The following is a 22,912-nucleotide window of genomic DNA, read 5'->3' as shown; positions in this document are numbered from 1 at the left end:
CTGGAACCTTCTCCTAAGGTGATCAGGCAGTGAGATGCCATCACAAGAGGAACTTCTAATTGTCCAAACAAGGAAGATATTTGTATAGAGTTTACCAAGGTCCTCAGAGAACAGCTTTTTAACTGGCCTCTTTTAAGAAGAGATGTCTAGGCGGTTGCCATCTGTTTCAAACAAACTCTCCACTAAACACTTTGCGTTCAATACCATCTCTTGCTCTTGCCATGTAAATGTCCACACACACACACACACAGAGAGAGAGAGAGAGAGAAAGAGAGAGAGAGAGAGACAGAGACAGAGACAGAGAGGCAGAGAGAGACAGAGACAGAGAGACAGAGACAGAAAGAGACACAGAGAGAGACAGAAAGAGACAGAGACTAAGAGAGACAGAGAGAGAGGAGAAACTTAAGACACATCCTGCTCCATGTGACTACAAGGAATTGTGGATAATTTCTGATCCAACAAACGCCAGCACCTAAACCAACTGCACACTCAGAGTCTGTGTGAACAAGCTGCCTCTGCCTCTGCTGCCATCCAGCCAGAACAGGATCCCAGTGGTGGAATGACCCTGTTCCCACGGTCAACTGCAGGCCACGTAAGACCTAGCACTGGCCAAAATGGTGCCAAATATTTCCTGGGCCCAGTCTAGTAAAAAGCATGGTCTAGTGAGCAGTTAGAGAGAGGACCAGGTGTCACCAGAGAAAGTTTTCTTACTTGAAAGAATATGTGGGTCCTGGCAAGGACATAGCCCTCCTCCTTGGCCTTGACAGGATCACAACAACAGGCCTGACCAAGAGCCCTCCTCCAGACCCTTGCGGCTGGCTGAAAAATGAGCGTGACAGTAAACACATGTCGCTTCTCTTGGGACCTGACTAATCAGATTACCTGCCTCAGATACATACCAGGGAATTTATGGTGAGGCCATTTGGAAATGAAGTTCTCTGAAAGGAGGAATGGTTTATCAGCATTGTTTGTTGGGGTCTAAAATTACTCTGCATACCTCGTAATCTCGTAATCGTACAGAGCAGAGCATCTTACTCTATTGCCGCCTGCTTCAGAGGAGCTAACTGCCAGCCTTGCTCTGGTCAAAAAGCCCAAACATTATCATTCAAAGACTGTATTTACAAATGGAGCAAGACGGCCATAAAACCGATGACCTTGCTGCTTCTGGAATCTCATAAAAAGTTTCCAAGCTGCTCCTCCCCAGAGCAAATAAGGGTGTTGCAGTTGCTAGTCCTCTGGCAGCGCTCCAGCTGGGGCTATTACATTCCTCCCTCATAAACTTTCCTCTGAGCTCTGAATACAGACTTGCCTGCTTGTCTGGGCGCTTAACTCTGGAAGTGCTGCTTTGTTTAGAACATTTAAACGCAGGAGCAACAATAGAAGAAAACCAGGGAGAGAGAGAAAAGAGGTGACCTTGGACACTCTGCTGTGGGCCAGGCACCACACGGTTTCCTTATTCAAGCTTTATAACTTACTTACTGCTTTCACCCGTGTTCCCATGCCTGGAAGGCATATTTTGTTGAGATAACAGTGGGTATTGGTGTGTGCATGTGTGTCTCTGTGTGTGTGCGCGTGTCTCTCTTTATGCACGTGCACATGCGAGCATGCGTGTGTGTGTGTGTGTGTGTGTGTGTGTGTGTGTGTGTGTGTGTGTCTGTGTGTGTGTGTTTCCCTCTGACCCACATAATCTAGATTGCCTGCTGATACAGGTGAGGTGGAGGAAAGTCAAGGAGAGCAATGAGTCACTGTAGGGTTTCTGAGAACCTATTGTTTTGCTGATGAAGAGAATCTGTCTTAGCTGACAGGTGTCTTTTGCCCTTTCCCCTTCTTGCCTCTTTGAACAAGGATGTAGGGTTTAGAGAAGCAGCCTTCAAATCATGATCAAAGGGAGAAGGTCCCAAGCAGAAAGGACAGCATCAACGACACATGGAAAGTCTTCGAGAGATTCTCTCTCAACTGCAAACTGTGTATGCTCAAGTTTACTACTAACATACACACACACACACACACACACACACACGCATGCGCACACACGAGCACATAAGCATGCGCACAAGGGGAGGGGGGAGATTTCTTATAGCAGTAGAAAGATTGAAAACAATACTTATTCTACAATCTTCACCTACTAGTATCCTAGTGATCATGGTTGTGTGCTCAACTTTCCTTGCATAGGGAGAAACTTGTTTCAAACAATAAAAACAAGAATGGCGAAGGTGACAGAATACCTGAGCTGCAGCCATGTGTGTTCTGTATGTAAGCCTTCATCTAACAGCAGATACAGTCTAGAGAGCTTTCCGGCTAATGAAGGAGCAAGCAGCCCACAAACCATATACCTCTTCCCTATGAGAGAAGCTGATGTGACAAGGAACTGTGGGAGACACTGAGGAATGAAGGTCAGCCTTCCAGAACTGAGTCTGGCCCCAGTCAGTCAGAAGTTGCTCTCAATCTCTTTGCTGGGGATTCTTCATTAGGGATACCTCCAAATGAAAGTGCAGCCCAACCAATACCTCTAGTGCAGCCTTGTGGGGTCCTGCATTAAGGACCCAATGCAGCTATGGCCAGACTCAAGACCCACAGAAACTTAATCAGTAACTGCTGTTTAAAGTCACTAAGTTGGTGGCAGTTTGTTATGCAGCAATATGGCACTGAACACATTCCTTGCTACTACTATAGCTGTCTTCCCTTATGCGTAGAAATGTGTTTGGTGGCTACACAAATGATCAATGTGGGTGGTCTCCATACAATGTTGAGGCCGCTAGTTGATGCTAAAAGAAGGCAGGGGATTGAGGATTGTGATGGGTTACAAAGAAAGCTAGAATTTTTTTTTTTTTTTTTTTTGAATGAGCACTCTCATTCAAAGGCATTTAGAAGGTGGCTGGAGAGATGTCTCAGGGGCAAAGAGCACTGGCTACTCTTCCAGAGCACCCATGCTCAATCCCCATACACAAATGGCAGTTCACAAACATCTGTAAGAATCAATATCCCTTCTGGCCTCCAAGGGCACTATGTACAGACATGAGGCACAGATATACATGCGGATATACTCATAAAACAATACTTTTGTTTTTGAAAAGGCTTCTGGGTGATGTAGCTGTGCTGGTAACCCACTTGTCTAGCATGCGCAAGGCTATGAGTTTAATCCCCAGCACAGTATAAATCAAACACAGTGGCGCACACTCAGAAGGTAGAGGCAAGAGAGTTGGAAGTTTATGGTCATTCTCAGCTAAACAGTGATTCAAAGTCAGCCTAGACTTGAAAGAGATCCTCCAAATTAAAATGCTCTCAGCAATCAGGTGATAACAAATTAGAAAAGACTGTTAACTAACAGTCAACTGTTAACTAACAGATGTACTGTGGGTACATCTCTCATCTTTGACTGATCTAAGGCAGGAGAATGGACAACGTTTTTCTGTTTAAAGTTTCTAGATTTACTGGGAAGTTTTGTAACTTGAAAGTAGCCACACCAGCTGGCATCTCTGCACACTCACCATGTGAGGGATGCCTGCATCAAGCCTGTTTCTTAAATTATCTTCATATTTGTATTTATCCTATAAGGTGGGAATAAACACTCTCCCACAGGATGCACATGAAAACTGAGATCCAAAGAGGCGAAGCTGCAGGCCAGTAGGGGGCAGGACTCAAAAACAAGCTGTCTAAGGTATGTAAATATGTAAGGCTGAGAAAGATGGAAAACAGTAACAAAAAAAAAAAAAAAAAAAAAACCCTTTCCTATATTCCAAATGCTTACAGGAAAAACCACAAACAACTTTTGATGTACTTCCTAACACAATGGTAGAACAGACAAATGTATACTGTGTTCTTTCAGTTAATATGCTATAATCTCTCTCTCTCTCTCTCTCTCTCTCTCTCTCTCTCTCTATCTATCTATCTCTCTCTCCCTCTCTCTTTCTCTCTCTCTCCCCTCCCTTTGTGTCTGTGTGTGTGTGTGTGTGTGTGTGTGTTTCAAAGTTTCTGCACTCATCAACTGTATATTCCCTTACTTGAACATATGATAACTTACCAAGTTCTTCCCCAGATAGCAAGTAATGTAAGATGATTTCTATTTAGACACATTATGAATAAAGCTGTACTCAGCTTCTCTGCACATGAAGTTTTGTCCATATTTTATGTCTCTGTGTTAGGAGCCAGTGAAATGACTCAGTGGGTAAAGGCATTTGTTGAGAAGCCTTGTGATCAGGACTCAGGAAAAGAACCAACTTTCAAAGGCTATTCTCTGGCCTCCACACATGCACCTTAGCATACAGAACATGCACTTACACACACACACACACACAAACTCTATCATACCACAACAAAAATAATATTTTTTGAGTCTCTTGCTTAAGACCGAATTCTCTAAGTGGTCGAATCAAAAAGAAAAGAAAGAAAGAAAGAAAGAAAGAGAGAGAGAGAGAGAGAGAGAGAGAGAGAGAGAGAGAGAAAGAGAGAAAGAAAGAAAGAAAGAAAGAAAGAAAGAAAGAAAGAAAGAAAGAAAGAAAGAAAATAAAAACCCTCCTACTGAAGGGACTGACACTTGATACCCTGATTGGCTCTAACACAAAGTTACTTCTATGAAGCTTTGAAGACAAGAGAAGGAAGATGTTCATCTCGTGTAATGTCTACAGGTCAATTTCTTCATAAGTGGCACAGGGGCTATTTCCTTAGAGGGCTGGACTTTTACTGCCATCTAGAGTATAGTCCTTCTTCCAGATGCTATAAAATTTAAGGTTAATTATTGGTAAACCCTGTAGTGTTTGCTTCCTACACTGTCTCACCGCCATGGCCTCAGCCCTTTCATAGGTTCTTAAATCAATACAGAGTCCTACATAATGTCAGCCACTCTGGGCAGACCCTAGCTTCCACCCACGTTCTTCATTCTCATTAGTATCTACCATATTTCCCATTTTTCCAGGATGTTCAAAAAGTTGCCAATGTCATAAGCACAAAAATATGTTATATGTTAAAGCCACAATAATTGAGACAAAAAACATTCACTGAAATGCTGAGTGACCCAGGAAAACCTGTTCTCATTCCATCTTGTACTGATGTGTTTTCAAGTAAGGTGACAGGCCCAGCCATGAGAATGGAAAGGGTTTTTAGGAAGCAGATCATGAAGACAGCTGACATTTTCTAGACACTGGTGTCATACACTAGCCTAAGGACTCCATATGGATTGTTTTCTGGCATTTTTGCTAGTATAATAAATAGTGAAGTTTTAAGTTCGCATTTCTCTCTGAGTCAAGTTGAACTTCAATTTATGTAAGCTCCGGGCAAGCATTCCTTATTATTTTTGTTTGAATTATGTTGTCATACAGTAAATTGCAGCAAATCAACATCATTAAAAATGTCTATGCCTAGAGAAAAGACATCCTGGCAGCATGGTCACACAATGGCAGGCCAAGCTACCCACAGCTTACTCCACGGAAGTCTTCGTGAGTGTTCAGCAACCTTCAGGGGAGCAGAGCCACGCTGTAAGCTTGGCCATTTGATCCAGCACTAAATATCTAATGGAATTGAAGTCATCCTGGTTCCACTGCTGGAAACTCAAGCATAGAGGTATACTGAGCAGGTGGGAAGAGTGATAGAGAAAGGCCATCTGGGCCTAGGGTTAGGAAGGGCTTTCTAGAGCCAGTGAAAAATCAAGAGAGGGTGGGGCAGAAGAGTACTTTTTTTGCAGGAGGAACCTTATAATGCAAAGACGTAGACAACAAAGAAAGTGGCTCTCAAGGGCTGAGAATGAACGGAACACAAAGTGCTAAGGAAGAGAGATGGCAAAGGTGAATCTGAATAGATCAGCCAGGTCAGCATCTGGGGTCTGGTGAGGCCAGATTAAGATTCACCAAGTTTACTGTCCACTCATATCTGTTACCTGCTGACAATGGGAGGCCATGAGAGTTCTCGCCTGAACCGACAGACGCTAAGCATGAGGCCCAATTGCATGTGGACACAATCAATATTGAGATTCAGAATTCATGTGCAATGCTTGTTATCCAAGTGCGTGCTGAACACACTTGGGCTCAGGAGCAAACAGCTAGCTAGTCCTGGAGAGTTGGGAATGTTCACAAAGCAGGTGAAATTGACAAGGGTCTTGAAGAAGGGTAACAAATGTCCCTGTCAAGTATCTGTCAAAGGCTTGCTTTCCTCTGCAGTCTTCTATTACCATACACTGACATCTTAGGAATTTGTCACGTACCTTAAGAATCACTTGAGAATGCTTCCAAAGTCATAACCCTGTCTCTGTTCTTCATTAATTAATTAATTTGTTGTTTTGGTTCGGTTTGGTTTTTTGTTTGTTTGTTTGTTTTGTTTTGAGGCAGGGTCTCTCTATGGAGGTCTCTCTATGTTGAAATTTATTATGTAAGAATAGGCTAGCCTTGAACTCAGAGAAATCCTCCTGCTGAGATTAAAGGCCTTTGCCACCACGTCCAACTTTATTTTATTTTTATAAGTGGAATGTGCTCATAGAATAATGCGAGCTACCGTCCCAATTTATGTGGCAGAAGTCATCCGTCTGATTCCAACAACCTTCTTCCTTACCTTCTTCCTTGCCAAAAGAGTATTAGTCTATTCAAGACTCTAAAATACCTCCTCCCAGAAGAGGTAAATCCAGATCAGTCTACATAGGTCACAGTTCTTTCGTTATCATTTGTCAGACATTTCATTCCCAAGAATCCCTAGATCCTACAAGTGGCCAGGTGGCACTACTTCTAAGTACTAATAGTCTGATACATCAAAAAAGCAAGCCAATTCAAACTCCCCATTCCCAACTCCTATCACTGTTATAATTATGATACGTGGAAATGTGCCAGTTGTCTTGCAGCCAGGAGGCAGAAGGCAGAAGACTTAATGACCTACATAAGTATAGAATACAGAAAAGTGCCTGCCATTCAAAAACACAGTTAAACTGTTGTTCTCACCTTAAATTATTTGTCTCTTGACTTTTCAGTCTTGTGGCTTAAACATCTAGATGGCTTAGTAGTCGGAGTTCCTTGTTACTAGTCACTAAATAAGTCTTAAACTATATAGATACTTCTGAAAAGAGGATAATTTGCCTTCTTACCAGAATTTCGAATCTAAACAAACTTGAGAGAGAGAGAGAGAGAGAGAGAGAGAGAGAGAGAGAGAGAGAGAGAGAGAGAGAGAATATGCATGTGAAGATCCCTCCTAGCCCAACCCTGGAAACACAATACTGCCTTCCTTCTTTTCCTTGGCTAGCAGGAGAGATTTGGTCTTCTGGCTTGCTGACCCCAAATACTGACCCTTCCTTCATCACCCTTTGCATTTGGCCAGGCATTTGTTCACGGTGGTCCCGCTGCAGGGCCAGGCTGCTTGGGGAATTTATGCTTGTCAAAAATCAATCCAATTCTCCTTGGCAACTGCAAAGGTAAGCTGTCACCAGTGCTGTCAACAGTCACAGCAGAAAGAGCTATTTATTCATTGCAGACCTTCGTGAGTCACAGTCTGAAGATTCTTCAAACCTCCCCTGGCAAGTCAGACCCTGCCCCACTCTCCCAGGAGAGTGCTTCCCACCCAGAGCCACTTCGACACAACAGCCTCTTGGCGTGTGGCTGTCTAATCTTTGAGCTGCACAAGTGGTCATGTTATTAATGACTCTGAGTCATCGCTGAGGGCAGTCTTTGTGGAATGTGTGTGTAACGAGAGGGAGGGTGGTGCCTGCTCAATGCTGGACAAGAAGCAAGTCTTCCCTGGCTGTGGCTCATCCTCATGGGATACTTTTCAACAGGAACCTGTGTTTCATACGATGAGGCTTCATGTCTGTTCACCTCTTAGTGCCCCATCTTCTAATCCCCACTTGTTTGCTGGTATCAGTCAGAGCTCCGAGAATTGCACCGTGTTCATCTGGATCCTCCAAACGCTAAAGGTGAAGACAACAGAGAGCTCAGGTTGTTTGGATTTTTTAAATTTTAAGCATGAGTTTTAAATTTGGCTTTCTGTCTTCCTCTTACATCTCTCTACGGGCCTGATATATATACTAAACATGACTATGTCTTTGGCATAAAAAAATTCCCCAACTTTTATAAGTAGTTCATGGAGAGCTTCTCCCCCTACAGACCTTTGTACATGTGATCATAGTTCAGTTTGTACTTCTTCTGATATGTCTTCCACGATTTTACTAAATAGTGCTTCATTAATCCCACCTCCAACTTCCTTAATGTGATCATTTATCATACTGCTAGTTCCAGCTAGCCTGGAGACAGGGTCTACTGACACAGGGGCCATCTCAAGCCACCAGTGTCTAAACACTCTGGTGTGTACTAGACCTCACAAATAATCTATGGTTAGTGAGGTAGGAGGAAAGGATTGCCCTTTATAGCACTCTATGACTGAGTTGATCTCAAACAGACCCCTAGATCCCTAAGAAAGGACAGGACAGAGCAGCAAGATGGCTCCGATGTTTCTCTATCTGTATGTAGCACAACACCTTGAGAAAACAAAGTCTTTTGCTTGTTTTCTAATAAAAGAGAATACTCTCTTCCTGCCTCAGGTAGCCTCATAGAAGAACTCACAAAAGCTTGAGTTGACATCTGTAAGATCCTTGAAACAGACAACCTACCCAGCACTGGGAGAAATGTTGAAGAACATGAAATCAAAGTAGAAGGAGCTCTTGGTAGACAAGCACATTATTAGATAAATGTAGAATGATAAAAGGTCGAGTTTCTGTCCCAAAATACCAGCAGTTGTCTGCAGATAGGTCATGTTTGTGAGGGACACACAAGTTTACCCTTGAAATTCCAATGCTGGTTGGAGAAGCCTCTCTAAGAGGACCAGAAAGTGAGGAGATACACTGGCTCACACAGAGTTACACAGAGGCAGAACACAGATGTAAATAAATTTAAAAAAAAAAAAAAAAAAAAAAAGATTCAATGAGGAAGAAGCCTGGTGTGCAGAACCTGAGTTCAAATCCTGAAGATCAACATAAGGGTTAGGCAAGGCTATGTACACCTGTAAGTCTGGCTCTAAAGGAGACAGAAAAGGTTGGATCAAGGGAGAAACTTAGTCAGTTATCTTAACTAAAATTCAGCAGGCATTGGATTCTTAAGAGGCCCTATTTCAAGGGAGATAAAGCATAGAGTCACAAAGCAGGCAGGACACCTAATGTCCTCCTCTGGCCTAAACACTCTCTCTCTCTCTCTCTCTCTCTCTCTCTCTCTCTCTCTCTCTCTCTCTCTATCTCTCCCTCCCTCCCTCCCTCTCTGTCTCTCTCTCTCTCTCTCTCTCTCTCTCTCTCTCTCTCTCTCTCTCTCTCTCTCTCACACACACACACACATACTTCTGCAAGTAGAGGAAAGGGGACAGTGGATAAAATTTTCTGGTACCAGTTATATCACAAGATTTTCCAGGACCCCACCAGGGAGGCCAGGATGAGAAAGACGAGAGTATATAAAGCTTAGGAGCCTAGCAGAAAAAAAGGCTGAGAGGAAGCCACAAGTAAAGCATAGGTGCCCTGTGAGGGTCTGCTATTGGCTACTGAACCTAAAGAGTTAACCATTCCATATTCCTGAGCCCCAGGTTCTCCACCAGTGAGGCAGTAAAAGCAGTTCCCTATGCTATAGGATTGTTACAAAGATTAAAGACAATTGTATGTTCACAGTTTTTGGTCCACATTAATTATCCAATATATACCACTATCATCCAGTCATGAATAGGCACCAAGAACCAATCAATTCTACTTCTTATATAATGTAGAATCCCTGAATGATCACTGCCAGTCTGGTATAGCCATGGCACCCCAAGATTTATCTGGATGCTTGTCAAATGTCTGACCCACCATCTGGTTTTAAATCGTCCAGGAGTCATTCACGCATTTTCATCTTCTCCATCAATTCCTGTCACAGAGATCTACCTCAGGCTATCTGTGCACTGTTACTATTTTGTCATTCAGCACAGTTTCCGTTCTTCTTGGCTCTGACTGGACTGCGTGTCTCAGTTCTCTGATATTTAACTGCATGGAGCCTATGGATTCCATGCATTTGTCTTCTGGCTCCCTTTAAATTGTGACTCTTAGATAGACGCTCTCATGTTAGCTGAGTCCATCAAATTCCTAAAGATCAGATACTGAGCCAAACAAAAGTGGTGCCCAGGAAAAGCATATGGTACCCCTTGGCCACATGGTCCATGTCCATATCAGCTCATCATTGAAATGAGGCTCAGACTCTAACTTCAACACTGGAAGTGATAGTTTGCCTCAGACTAAAGGACAAAAAAAAAAAAAAAAAAAAAAAAAAAAAAAAAAAAAAAAAAAAAAAAAAATGGATCACACTGTAGGAAGTGAATCTGGAAAGCTATCATTTACCCTGACAGAAAACAAAACAAAAACCACCTTCAACCTCAAATACAGGCTATCTTAAAGATTCCAAAGAATAAACATATCCTCAGACAGTCTCATAATGTGATTGGTATCAAACAAATTTAATTTCTTAGATCTGTGATAAAAAGAGAAAGAAAGAAACTTTCTCATTACCATATACCACACATCTAGTATAATCTAAATGCAAACTCCACAACCTTAATACTCCTGTTCTTAAAGTGAATTGAGATATTCCAATCAGGAATTAATCTAGGCTATCAAGCCTGAATTTAAACCTATCTATATCTCCAACCTCAGGATCTACGCAGTTTCATTTTCTAATACTAGTCATAAAAAGCTGAGGGAACAATTTTTGTGAACACAAACTGTTACCCTTTGGTAGATACCGTGCCGTTCTCCTGTCCATTAAGATTTGCTGAGATCCTGGTCAGCTACCAAACAACTGGGCTTTCTTCCTTTTAAGGCCCTGTCTGACATGTTCCATCTCCCCAGAGGTAGGAGAATAGAGCATGCATACCCATTAGATCTGGCTCCAAAGTCAAGTAGCCTGTGTTCAAATCCCAGCTCCACCACTATTTAGCCAGATGTTCTCAGGCTAAATGTGTAGATTATCTGTGTCTCCTGGCAGATTGTGAAAACTGGCAGATCACACGAGGGCTGACACACAGCCAGGACTCAGCGAGTTTTAGCTACAGAGCTAAGAGTCAGTTTTATAAAAAGAATGGACAAGGGTTGTTTAGTCTCGTTGGGCAGATGAGGAAACTGTCACTGAGAGTGGTTAATATTTTGCCTAAGAGTCTCCTCCTCAGAGACAAGGTCAGAAGGCCAGGATTAGGTAAGGGTATGAGGTGTCTTCAGCCTCTTTATCCCGTGCTCACTTGCCTCCTGCTTGCTGATCTTCAAAGCAGAAGGAAAAAAAAAAAAAAAAAAAAAAAAAAAAAAAAAACCTTGTAGGCTGCTAATTCAAGGCCTAATTTCCTCTTGTCAAGGTTCACCCTTACACAGGAACCACAAAGAAATCACCCCAAACCTCCATTTATTTATGAATCTGCAATGCTATTCTCTCCACTTAAAAGCTGCTTAGGAACCCTCTGCTTAAAAACATTTCAGCTTCCATCAGAGAAACAAGTTCACGCTGACATCTTGCCTCCATATGCTTCTGAAAACCTGTTCAGTATCCCCTAATCCCTGCTGAGGAGGGCTCTTCTGTGGTCCTTTCTTCTAAGGTTTCCATCGTTGGGTGTGGGTGTTCTCTCAGAGCTCTTTGAAAACTTCTCCCGCCCTGAGCATGTCAAAATCAGAGAGGAAAGAGTGCTGCCAAAAGCTTCAACATTTACATAAACTCTTAATCAGCCCTCAGGTTCACCACAGTGGACGCATCAGTTACAGTTCTGCCCTGGCAAAGGACCAGGACCACAAATTATGCAGCTTCGCCTCTGAGATGTAAGGGGACCTTGGAGAAATCACGCTCTTTGGCTGTTACTTGAGCTGCCAGGACAGGCTCCAGCGTCTCCCTGTTTCAGAGTCCTGTCCTATTTGTGTTTATTTGTTCATTTCGGTAAATGTGTATTGGCTTCTTGTGAAGGAGATAGTGCTGCAGATACATTTATGGATAAAGAGATATGAACCATGATTTCGTGGGTGATCGACACATAGGAATAAAAGATACAAAATAGGGTGTAGTGGGGACAGCAACATGGTCCTTGAGTGGCATCTCTCTTGTGTTTACATCTGTTCAGTTTCTTGACAACTTCCCCACTTTTTCTAGCATTGTATCTTTCCTGTTGCTGGCATACAGGATCTCAGCTGATCCTCGCCCCAACCCAAAATGGAATGTCTATGACCATGCCCTTTTTATACATCAGAAGAAGGGGGCTCAAAGAATACAGATGATGATTTGTCCATGACCACACAGAGGTTATGAGATTTGGACACAGGGGTCTGGTTTTAAGATACAAGTTGTTCAGCAACTTGGCATTGGAAGTTCGCTGAAAGCAGAAGCCGGACTTCACGTACTGCTGTTTTCATTAAAAGCATTAGACGTGCACAGGGCTAGGATTGACTCCTGGAGTCTCTTCTGCCCTATGCCCCATTCCTCACCCATTCTGAATCATAGTATCTCTGCTGTCTGCCAGGTATGGTTCCAGCACTTTACACTTCTAAAGTCTCTACCACAAAGCATGAGGTAGCTGCTTTATTGTCCTCTTCTTCATTTAATAACAAGAATATTGAGTTATAAAGTTGATTAACTTCTTAACCAAGGAGACACAGTACTAACTGGCCCCAAAATGTAACTAAACCATGTAAGCTAAAATTCAGAGACTTTGAACATTACATCACTCGTGTAGTCTTGCGGCTTCATGAACCTCTTTTACATTTGTTTAAAAGTATCCATTTGTTCATATAACCCCAAATCTAATGTCTTCTCCTTCATATTCTGCAGCCAGCTGTCCTGATTCCTCAACCGTTTGGTGACAGTCAATGGTCTCTGCTGTCCGTGCTTCTGTCACCTTGTGCTGTACTTCTCAACAGTCTCACAGAAATCCTAAGTTTCACCTGTTGGCTTCAGGCCATCTCCAGCAGTGTACAGTGGTGGGGTTCAAGCTGCCCAGGGTAATGTCGCATAGTGATACTTGGAACTTGACAGAATATATATAATATATATATATATATATATATATATATATATATATATATTGAATTTCTTCCCCCCTTCTAACTCTCTATCTCTGTCACTCTGTCTCTGCACCCCCTCCCGTGTTTGTGTGTGTGTGTGTGTGTGTGTGTGTCTGACATACTTGACAAGGGGCTCTACCACCGAGGTAAATCCCAAGCCCTTCCCCTTCCCATTTTGTTTTCAATGTAGAAAGATGACAGACAAAGACGAAGGAAGAGGCATCGAATTTGTAGGAAGAATAAAAAAAACTGGAAATTCTGATTTCTTTCTCCTCTGAATATATTTTTTTGGGGAAAAAAAAATCTAAAGTCATCCTAGAATATTTAGGTCCTTTCCTAGTCTGAGCCTTGGCTTTCTCCGAATGTCATTGGCCTGCCTGTTGAAGAGAACTCAGTGCCTCAGCAGCGGGCCCATGAGACTGGAAAACGGAGCACAACACGGAAGTTGGCATGTGCTGTGATTGTTCCTGAGCAGCAGGGACAGTGGCTGCTCTGGGCACTTCAGGAAGTAGTTGCTCTAAGAGGACCTTCCAGCTATTGTTGTGAAGGCCAAGCATGTTGGGCTGGCACCAGGACAGGTACCTTTTCCAGGCAACGTTCTGTCCATGGCATTTTGGTGTACAAGGGGCAGTAAGGCTAAGGGGCAGAGGTGGTGGGAAGAGAGTGAGGAACCTCCGGATCAGGATACAGACACAGGCTTGATCTTCTGATGTCTTCGGCTCTTAACTCCAGGAACCCCTGCCTCTAAGGTTTATTTCTGTTTCTTCCTGCCGTGGGTTGCAGTGATTGATGAGAAGCAGATGCTCCTGGCAATTGCCTGGCTGGGCCAGCAGGATTTATCCAGTGACATAAGGAGCAGGGGCTTAAGAGTCTCAGATCTTGGACGTGAATCGAAGGACGCTGCCCTTGCCTCTCTGTGCCCTTGAGCTTCCTCTTCCTCTTCCATAAAGAATGCCGATAACCAGCTCTAGGTGACTTCGAGGGAGAGATAAGCTGAGATTGATGAACCTGTCCAGAACACAATGGCAGAGGGAAAATGTTAGCTTCCTCCCTTCTCCTGAGCAGCTGGACCCGGGAGAGGCAGGCATAGGGAGTGACTTGGGTAGTACATATCACATTTCCCTGGGTTCCTCCCTGTTGAGCCTGCTCCAGCCTGAATTCTCCTGACAGCTGCCCTGCTTCACTGCTTGGCCTTGCCCACCACTCCTAATTGAACAAAGAAGAGCCTCTGCCTTCCTCTAGGGAGAAATAAATACGAAAAATGATGCAATCTGTGACTCTCAATGCCACAGGCCTCAGAGCCAGGCCCCGCTGGGATCCTAAAACCATGCCGGGAATGCAAGCCAGGACCCTTCTATTCCATGAATCCAAGCAACCTCTCCACCTGGCAGCAACTCTGTCTCCTCAGTCATGTGATCTAGGTCACTAGTTCTGACACTGAGGTGCAAAACTGGCCAGAAACAGGCAGAGTTCTTAAGTAGTGGCTTCTAACAAAATGAAGTTTAGTGGTAGTAGTAGATAGGTGTTTGTGGAGAAATAAATACCAATCTTTTTATTTTTAAGACTTTATGGGGGGCACTCTCTCAGAGGCGAAGGGGAGACGGGATGGGGGAAGGACTCCGTAAGGAGGGACTAGGAGGGAGGGCAACATTTGGGATATAAATAAATAACATAATTAACTAATAATAAAAACTTTACTGTGTGAATGTGTGTGTGTGTGTGTGTGTGTGTGTGTGTGTACACATACCCATGTGTGTAAGTATGCACATGTATGGAGTCTAAAAGAGAGCAAGAATGCCTTCCTCTATCACAAATTCTCTTTCTATTTCTCTAAGGCAGGGTCTCTCTCTAAACATGGTTTTTGAATTTTCAAAGATAGGGTAGAAAATAGGAAGACCCCCCACAACCTTCCTATCTCTGCTCCCTTTCTAGGCTGGGGTTACAGGCATGTTCAAAACACACAGCTTATACCACAGCTACTGGGATCCAAATCCCCGTCTTCATGATTGTGCAGTAAGTGCTGACCCACCATTTCAGCTTCTGGCAGGCAACATTTTAAAATCCTCAAGTTAACTCCTTTAAGTGGCACAAGCACATTTTTGGAGTGAGTCTTGCTCACATCTCCATTTAACAAAGAAACTGAGTCTCAAATCTCAGTCATTGAATAAAGACCATAGAATTACTGAGCTGCCGATCAAATTAAAACCCATTTCTAGTCTAGTATTTTCAATTTTCCCATAGTACAACTAGCTCTTAAATCAAATGGAACTTGGAGCATCTGTTCTTTCTGAGAGACATAATAAAAATAAAATTTCCCACAACAAATCCACCTTTAGGAACTACATTGAGTTTGAAGAGCCAAGCTGGGGTGAGAGTAAGTCTCTGACAGGATGACAGGAAAGAAAGCAAGAAGCATGATGTAGCTCTCCAATCTCAATCTCTCTCTCTCTCTCTCTCTCTCTCTCTCTCTCTCTCTCTCTCTCTCTCTCTCTCTCTCTCCTAAATTCAGAACATGATCTGGACTGGTCTGTGACCCTCTTAGGCCCTCAGAGTCCCTCACTTTCAAGGAGACAAGAAAATATATTTGATGTATTTGACTTTAGAGGAGGTCCTTTTCAGCCCTGGCATTCCAGGATCCTAGGGAAGTGCTACATTCATGGAGCGTGTCCTTGGCACTAGATGCTGGGCTGCGTTTTTCTATAACCATGGCCAGCATTGGCTGAGCACTGGCTGCTTGCCAGGCCCTGCTCTAAGTACTGTGCTCCTCCTGTTTGTCTCATTTAACCCACAGAACAGCACTAAAAGAAAAGCAGTATTATTCTCTTCAGCTAGGGCTCCGAAGCACAGACTGAAAGGTCGGAACACATTCAGAGTCACCATATTAGTGAAAGATATGTTTGGGGGCTTGAATCCAGTTTTGTCTGACTCCGTTAACACCTGTCTCTGATTACTGCAACACTCCCAGTGTTCCCTCAATGTCAGGCAAAGACTTTTGCCAGGAGCAAAGCAATGTTGGTTTTCAAGTTCCCACTAGTGGTCCATCTGCAGTGGGCTTTTTTTTTTTTCCTTTTTTCCAATCATCAATCATGAGTGTGACTTAAGTCAGTTGGGGAGAAGGAGGTCCCCAGCTGCTGGATGTGATACCTACAGCAGTAATCTACCCATAGTCCTTTCTGTTGGCTTCATGGCAACATAAACAATGTACTATCTTTGAAAATAAACTATCTAGTTGGGAGAGAGGCCTTTTTTAGTTGTTGCTCCCACTCCCGTAAGGCTAAACAGTGGGCCTAGAAGCTATGAGTATTTCCCCCTAGCTGGAGAGCCAATGCCCTATACTAAGAGTGAACAGGTTAGGAAACTTGAGACCCACAGGGACATCAGGGAGAATTCAGTGAATGGTTGCCTGCAGGAAGAGGACAATATGGCCTTGACTACACTCTGCCCATATGGCTGTGGACTCTGCTTCACACTACCCTCAGTCCCCACTCCAAACTGAGACAACCAAAAGGCTTTAGGAGGTACCCAGCCTGAACAAACTCCCCATGGTAGAGGAATATCAAAGGCCTGAAAGTCCCAGAACTGTCTCAGGAGGGAACACTGCAGTGGCTGACTAGCTTGCCAGAGCAGGTCCCCCTGTCTCAGACACAAATCCCACTGATCCCATGGGCTGCTCTCAAATGGGTCAGCAATGGAGATTCTCTCAGCCAGAGGGAAGAGGTCCAGCAAGACTTTCAGGGCAAGCTGCTGAAGAAAGGCTCTCAGAGCAGCCATCCAGGGCAGGCAGCTTGAAGTGAAAGAAACTTCCAATAAAAATGCCTTTCTATGAGCTCACTCACTGCAAGTCACCGCATTGCCCGGTCACTCCCTGAAAACAATTTCTGCCATTCATTCTCAGCCTCTTCATTCTATCAACTGAAATTGAAGGGGGAGGGGGGAGGGTAATTTCTGGAATAAAACCACAAGTGTCCTCACTTTAGAAAGCAATGTAAGCATGTGAAGAATTTCACTTCTCACCCCCTCCCCTCCCAGAGACTAGTCTTGACTCCTTCCTGTGAATATTTGCTTGAACTGGGCACTAAATTATTGTTACCTGCATTGCAGTATACCCATCTATCACTTGGTAAATGCTAGTTGGCCTTCACACACACTGATGTAGTTTTGTTTCTAGGCCCAGTGGGAACTTTTTACAGTCCTATAGAACTAATTTGAAAAGTCCAGATTAGCATGCCGTGCCTTCAAAAATACTAAACAAATCCCCTTCCTGGGCCCCGGCATTCTCTTCTAAAACCAAGACAAGTACCAGCACTACCTGCCTACTCAAAACATTGTTATTGGACCCAGAAGAGATGATGTTTATATAAGACACCTAGGACAAGGGAGGAGCTCTAAAAACAAAATCAGCTCTTCCCCCATCCCTCTTCACACAAAGCAAAGGAAACACTGCAGTAGCAAAGAGAAGAATAAAACCAACCACGAAAATGTCCTTGCCCAAACCTCCTTCTGCTTAAAGTAAATACACTTTTGTTCTCCAGTCCCACCATCTACCAGCATATCCCCCAGATTCCCATAATGGGGCTCCCTATACTGAAACCTTTTCCTTCCCAAAACCTATCAGAGATGCCTAAATGTGAACCAGGACAAGGCTGAGGGCTCACCTTAAGTCAAGTGCCTGAGCCCACATGCCAAGGCTTTTCCCTGTGTGTCTCAATGTCCTGCAGTGGTGCCTTCATTGTTGTATGAGATAGAAATGCTTCTCTGGATGGCTGTCCATTACCTGCCACAGAATATACTGGCTCCTTCTGCTCACTCTCACCTCTCAGTCAAATAAAGGTGTCAGAATGACATCTTTTAGCAAGAACGACTAAGGTTCAAGGCTCTGACAATACAACTTCACTTTGAATTGTGGCTTCATGAGAACTCATTAAAATCATTCACTTAAAATATTTTTGACATTACTTGAGACATAGTAAAGTTACAAAACTGAATTGTGTTTTGTGTCCTGGTCATTACAGTTTGATAGACCATTTGCATTCATAAAAGGTAGGAGATTGTTTTGCATGCCCTCATCAAGCAAAAGAAGAAGATTAAAAAACAACATAAAATTTAGAAAGGAAAATGTTCTAACTCTTTTATTTGTACTTTTTTTTTTTTTTTAAAGGTAAAGCACATGGATTGGTTAGACGCTGCTAAACTTTTCTTCAGTTTTCAACATACCCTTTGGGGTAAATGCTTGCTTCCCAAAAGGGTAACAGACCACCCGAGTCGCTGCCCACCATCCAGAACTTAATCCAAGTCAATCAGACTTCAGTGCCAACAGGGTGTTTGTTACATTGCTGCTTCTCATATACCTAGTTAAAAAAATAATAATACCCCGCATTTTCTTCCAAGGCAGAAAGGATGGAGGTTTCCGGTGGGAAAGAAAGTGAAGCCTGACTTAGGGATGGTGGTTCATGTCTGCAGGGCCAGCATTTGGGAGAGGAGACAGGAGGATCAAGAGTCCAAGTCATCTTTAGCTAGATAGTAAGTCGTAGCTCTTGGACATTGTTTAGGCAAATAACTGAGAGGTCGTTGGGCATTGGAAACGCAGTCTTGTTTCTGTCAGAGTTAATAAGGGAACTGGTCAGGAAAGGAGAGTAGCAGTGTGATGGCATTCGCAGCAGTCACAGTGTGATGGCATCCACAGCAGTCACAGTCACAGTGTGATGGCATCTGCAGCAGTCACAGTGTGATGGCATTCGCAGCAGTCATAGTGTGATGGCATCTGCAGCAGTCATAGTGTGATGGCATCTACAACAGTGATGGTGTGATGGCATCCACAGCAGTCACAGTCACAGTGTGATGGCATCCACAGCAGTCGAAGTGTGATGGCATCCACAGCAGTCACAGTCACAGTGTGATGGCATCCACAGCTAACTTTGCAAACACACAGTATTGCTGCCTGTGAGTCCAGCTGGCATTCACACTAGCTTGAACCCCCTTTTGGGAAGGTGCCAAACATCTTGTTTAAATTCTGCTGAGTACACAGGGAAGGACAGTGGTGTCCACTGTGTGTTTGAGATGCTGCTTCTCCCCGGGTCCAGCCCTCAGGGAGGCATCATTCCAAAGCACTAAAGCAAACATGCCTGAGCCTCTCTACCAGTTCCCAGCCTTTGCAAGCATGGAGACTGGGAACAATGCGCCAGTGAGCAAAGCAGAAGGCTGGGCATCGAAGGACTTCATGGACACATCATCAGCTGGGGAATGAGCTAGGATTAATTTCTTTCTTTAGTGTTTGCTAGAGCCCTGAGCATACATTACTCCACTGACTAGAAAAGAAGCTAAATGTGTTCTTTTGTTTGTGTGTTTATTTGTTTTTAAACCAATGTGGTCATTTCTGACTTGTGATTTGTGTGGCTGCCTCTTGCTTTCTGTGTTTTAAATTTTACTGTATCAAACATACAATACATTAAGGTTTAAAAGAAAAAAAATTACAAGCATTCTGAGAAACCAAACACTAACTCCATGTGACTGTGAGTTTTGATTCCCTTGGCTTGCAAGTCTCCTGTCACAACATGTTAGAGTCAGAATTAGGAAAATCCTCCTGCCAGGAGGGGTGGTTACCACCCAGGGGTGTCAGACATAGGCAATCCATGCCAACAGCATCCCTAAATAGGCTAGTTGGTGCACTGTCTAAAAGTTACTAATAGTGTTCAATTTGGTTTGCCTTAATTTTTTTTAAATTTGGGGATGTGTTTCCCCAAATCCAAATTCATGTTAGTAGCTCCATGCTTCGAACTGGGAAGAAAATGTCCAGGCTCTCTAGAGAAACTTTTTGAGGGCTACTGACTTAAATGCGCACATATATAACTCTTCGAGGGTATAATTTCTGCCAAGAAAGAATAGACCTGGCCAAGCCAGTGCTTTCATCTTTATGCCCTTTTCCCTCCACACAAAAAGGAGAGAGGAAGTGAGTGGAAAAGAGGAGTTAGAGAATGTCATGAAAACCAAGTCAACAATTAGCCTTCTGGCAATAGCTAACACAAAAGAAACCTGGAAATGGCCCTTTCTGCCCATCTCAGCTTCCAATGAGATGGCAAGTCCCATAGGGTTTGTTCAGGAATTTGCCCTTTCTGGGTATTCGGTGATAAAAGCAAGACTGAAAGTCATACTGCCCATTTCTGGGCCCAGCTAACTGACAGCTCCATCTACTTTGCCTTCTGTGCAGAGAGCTGCGTGGGTCCTGCCTAGCTCATTACAAAGACCTGCACGTTTAAAGGATTAAACATTTGGATGACAGCTTGAGAGTATTTCTTCAAAGATATTTCTCTCAGAAGAGGCAGATCAAAGACAGCAAAGAGGAGGCTGCACCCATACAGCATCTTCCCCTGGCATCAAGAAACGCTGACTCAGAATGGCTGAACATGCACTGGTGTGGCCATACTCAGGGGACCATTTAAAAATTACATCACCAGTGATCCTGTTTCCTCCCATCTCCTGGCTCTCTCTCTGGGTTGATGCCATATTCTCCCCCACAACTAAGTCCCTGGGGAGCCCAAACTCGAACTCTCAGAGCAAGTCACAGTCCCCTCTTCATGGACTTCAGTTCCCTGACTTGTCAAAGAAAAGGCTTGGTTACTAGGTAGATCACTTTAAGCCCTTCCTATGACAGTGTCTCTCAAAAGGTGGGCCAAAGCAATTTTCGTCAGAGTACCCTTCCTGGCCTGTCACTGAAACTAACTGACCTGAAGTCTTTGTGCTTATCAATGCTTGAAACAGGAGTGTCAGAGTTGACGGATCTTTTTGTGCACTGTGTATTCAAATGCTGATTTCCTACCCCAAGTTCTGGTTGCAGTCCAGTCTTAATTATGAAACATTTTTCTACTCAGTATTTGTAAAACATTGTTCTCCATCACCTTCTATATCTGGGCAGGAAAGGAAAAGATGAGACTATTTATGGAGAGAGAGAGAGAGAGAGAGAGAGAGAGAGAGAGAGAGAGAGAGAGACTGAGACTGAAAGTGTGTCTCAGGTAGGTACCAGGGAGTTGCAATCTGCACACAGATGAAGAAGGAGATGCCAAGGTGTCTTAGTTTGTGTTTCCTTGCTGTGAAGAGACACCATGACGAAGGCAACTCTTATAAAAGACATTTAATTGAGGCTGGCTCACAGTTTCAGAGATTTGGTCCATCATCGTCCTGGTGGGAAGCATGGCAGTGGCCAGGCAAATATGGTGTTCTAGAAGGAGCTGAGTGTTCTACATCTTGATCCAAAGGCAGTCAGAAGGAGACTGACCTTCCTCCACACTGAACGGAGCATGAACATAGGACCTCAAAGCCCTCACTCCCCACAGTGACACATTTCTTCCAACAAGGCCACATCTATTCTAACAAGGACACACACATACATAGTGCCACTCCCTGTGAGCCAAGCATTCAAACACATGAGTCTATGAAGGCCAAACCTATTCAAACCACTGCACAGGCCAAGACTAAGATGGCAGGTCACATGGTTGGAAAGTAGGCCAGGCCAGCATCACCAGGTTAGGATAGCTGAGTGTTTGCCCAGCTATAGTGCCCGAAGCTTTTAATACATATAAAGGTCTTCATGTCATTATTCAGAGAAAAGGCAGGCATAGAAAAGCCCACACTTTTACACAGAAACAAGTCAAATCAAAGTTGATGAGTCTGAGATTCATTTTTACATTTCAAAAAGATTGCCTACAAATAAAAAATAAAACCCCACAAAAGTCGAACGTCACACAAAGAAGAATATGAAGCAGAGACCTTACTTGCAAAGTCTTATGTATTTATTATCAGGCTTTTCATAGGAAACATTTGCTAGTCTCTTGCCTGGAATAATGAGATCCCTGAATTACAGAAAGAAAAGTGGAAGGGGAGGATTTTGAACAATTTACAGGGCTGATGAAGCCAAGAATGCCTGTGAACAGGAGTTTTCAATGTTCCATCAGCTCCATGGATGATCAAACAAATAAAGCAAAATGTCCCAGGATTTAACTTAAAACAGTTGTTTTCCAGAGAACTCTGTCTAGTTCATCCAAAGTCTAATAACACAAAGGCCAGCAGGGCACTACAACTGAGGAATGGCAAGCTCTTCTCCCATTCTCTTTGCCCTGAAAGCTACCAGTCAGCTCTTGCATCCATCATGGGGAGTATTTTACACCCAGCCTGCTGTGGCTCTTTTCCATTCATTCCCCACAACTGATCTAGTAACGCTAGGGTGCTTTGCTAACTCCCAAGATAGTTTCCTAGACACTTGACTAGGAAGATAGCTCAGTCTTTTTCAGAGAATAGACAAGAAAAGCTCTTAGGTCAGAAGAAAATGGACAAGATCATAGTTTTTTAAATTGGACAGACCTTGGGCTATGCTCTGTTCCCACATTTGCCTGATCTAGGATGTTAGAAATGCATCATCAAAGGGGGTAGCTATGTATCTATTCATATTTAAATTAATTAAAACTTTTACTTCAACTTTTCTACTACACCATAGAAGCTCAACATTTCGGACTACACAGAATATATAAATGTTTCTATCAGCATAGAAAGTTCTGGACAGTGATGGTCTAGACAATCTCCCAATAATTCATTATAATACATCCTATACTTTTCTTGTTCCATCTGATTACCTCATTATTCAAGGTCCCAGAGGCTTATGGACAAACGGTTATTAAACTGCAGTCTAAGCCTCAACTTTTACATCTGTAAGCAGAGCATATCAACGTATGGATTGCAGGAACCTGTGAAGGTCAAATAATCAGCACAAAACTAGATGCTTCGAAATATCTCAGCAAGTGATCACAAAATCTGACATGTGGTTTTTGGTAGCATGTGCCCTCTTCCTCTAGACTGGGTGTTCTGAAGCCCTAAGAACATGAGTGAATCTGGAGGACTCATCAAACCCCAGTGATTCTG

At 43.4% G+C, this 22,912-nt stretch overlaps 1 long non-coding RNA gene across 2 annotated transcripts in view; it reads right to left on the bottom strand.

Annotated features, from left to right (window-relative positions):
- LOC143441392 (uncharacterized) overlaps nucleotides 1-22,912 on the bottom strand; it is a 41,797-nt gene that overhangs the window by 7,154 nt on the left and 11,731 nt on the right. Inside the window, exons 2-3 of one of the 2 annotated variants that reach the window (XR_013108738.1) lie at nucleotides 10,848-14,014; nucleotides 7,260-7,876 (exon numbers count right to left, since the gene is read on the bottom strand). The exons of the other annotated variant lie outside the window; for it this stretch is intronic. This is a non-coding gene — a long non-coding RNA (uncharacterized LOC143441392). Of the gene's footprint in view, nucleotides 1-7,259; nucleotides 7,877-10,847; nucleotides 14,015-22,912 lie in introns of those variants that run through there. 2 annotated transcript variants of the gene reach the window in all.

The sequence above is a fragment of the Arvicanthis niloticus genome, chromosome 2 (genome assembly GCF_011762505.2).
Source record: "Arvicanthis niloticus isolate mArvNil1 chromosome 2, mArvNil1.pat.X, whole genome shotgun sequence".
NCBI lineage: Eukaryota > Metazoa > Chordata > Mammalia > Rodentia > Muridae > Arvicanthis > Arvicanthis niloticus.
The sequence above is the reverse complement of the archived record's forward strand: the minus strand, read 5'-3'. Positions and strand labels throughout refer to the sequence as shown.